Raw genomic sequence first — 1,790 nt, 5'->3', positions numbered from 1 at the left:
AAACAAGTGTTTGTTTTCTATTAATATGGTTGTAAACAAGTAATGTTGATGTTGTTGATTCAAGTAAGAACAATCTGCAGTTTGATATGAGGTTTTTAACAGGACACTGTCTCCTCAATGAACACCTCAGTGGATTGAAACTAAGAAAAAACGGCGAATGCAGATTTTGTGGGAAAAAATGGAGAAAAACCAGGACACCTATCACTGACTGATATCGGAGATGGAGAACTAACCTCTGTAAAATCTTCTCAGATACTGGCTTTTGTCAAAGCCCTGAGACTGTATGATGAGTTATAACTCAAGAAATGGGGACACAATAGATCTATATTAAATGTCTTTTGCCGAAATCTTCTCTGACTCATTAGACAGATTAGAGACACATATACTGATAAAACCTATATTTCTTTTATACATAAAGGCATCTTTTAATAGGCAAATAATAACATGCAATTATTCTGATATGTATAAATTTCTTTTAATATTTAAAATTTAGAAGTTTTTACTTTTTAAATAAAATCAGTATGTACCGGGTGTCCCACTAAGGGCACTAAGAATAGCTCTCGGCTGTATCTCGGAAAGTATTAGTCGTAGGGTTTACGAAAAAAAAAAATAGTTATAACTAAAGGGCTATGAGAAATTTCTGGAAATTATTTTCAAATTTGTAGAACGACCGCTAGGGGGCTCAACTGCAACAAAAAATATGAAAATGGAGTTTTTACACAATTCTGCCTAGATAAGGTGTACTATAAGTAATAGCTTCATAATCTTCAGTAAATTTTGAATATTTTTTGTTAGAATCATTTTCCCCAATCTACCAAAATAAAGTGGTGGGGGAAGGTTAGATCTCTTTTTATTTAAATATTAATAACTCTGCACTGGATAATCAGAATCCAACAAGTGAGGGCTCGTTTAAAAGAGCGTTTATTACTCTATATTGTACCATATAAACAGTAATAATAAGCTTTTGAACGTAGACGCTAGGGGGCGTTGTCTTAAAATTTAACAAACATTGCGCGTTTTTTCAAAAAAATTAAATGCAATAGTAAATGTAATTTTAGCTGATAGTAAAGAGTAGTAAAAGCTTAAAAAGTCAGAGAAAACCGCATCTTGATATCGTCTTTCAAACCGTAGATATGAGCAAAATTATAATAAATACCAAAAAATAAGCCCTTAATTACCTTATTTTTACAACACGATTTCAGTAGCCCTCTTAATTATGCCCATTCTAACAAAAAAAAAATAAGATAGAAACAGTTAGTTTATTTTAAAATCGACGAAATACCAGAATACCATAATACCAGAGGTATTAATATCTAATAATTAAGATATTAATAACAGTGAACAAGAAACGATGATTCAGTGAAGTGATGGTAGGCTTTGGAAAAAAGTTGCTTTTGACGTAATAGTATAAACGTCAAATTGTTATTAGATCAACATTTTGATAGTCTTATCAGCGTTTTTTATCTTTTTTATTGCTTTTTCAAAATGCCAACAACTTATTTCAAATAATAAAGGCATTTCGTTGATTTTAAAATAAACTAAATGTTTCTATCTTATTTTTTTTTGTTAGAATGGGCAGAATTAAGAGGGCTACTGATACCGTGTTGTAAAAATATGGGCTTAATTAAGGACTTATTTTTTGGTATTTATTATAACTTGGCTAATATCTTCAGTTTGAAAGGAGATATCAAGATGCGGTTTTCGCTGACTTTTTATGCTTTTACTACTCTTTACTACTTTAACTACCAGCGAAAATTACATATACTATTGCATTTAATTTTTTTGAAAAA

Source organism: Sitophilus oryzae, unplaced genomic scaffold (genome assembly GCF_002938485.1).
Source record: "Sitophilus oryzae breed Bouriz unplaced genomic scaffold, Soryzae_2.0 scaffold_179_pilon_pilon, whole genome shotgun sequence".
NCBI lineage: Eukaryota > Metazoa > Arthropoda > Insecta > Coleoptera > Curculionidae > Sitophilus > Sitophilus oryzae.
Note: the sequence above shows the minus strand (reverse complement) of the source record.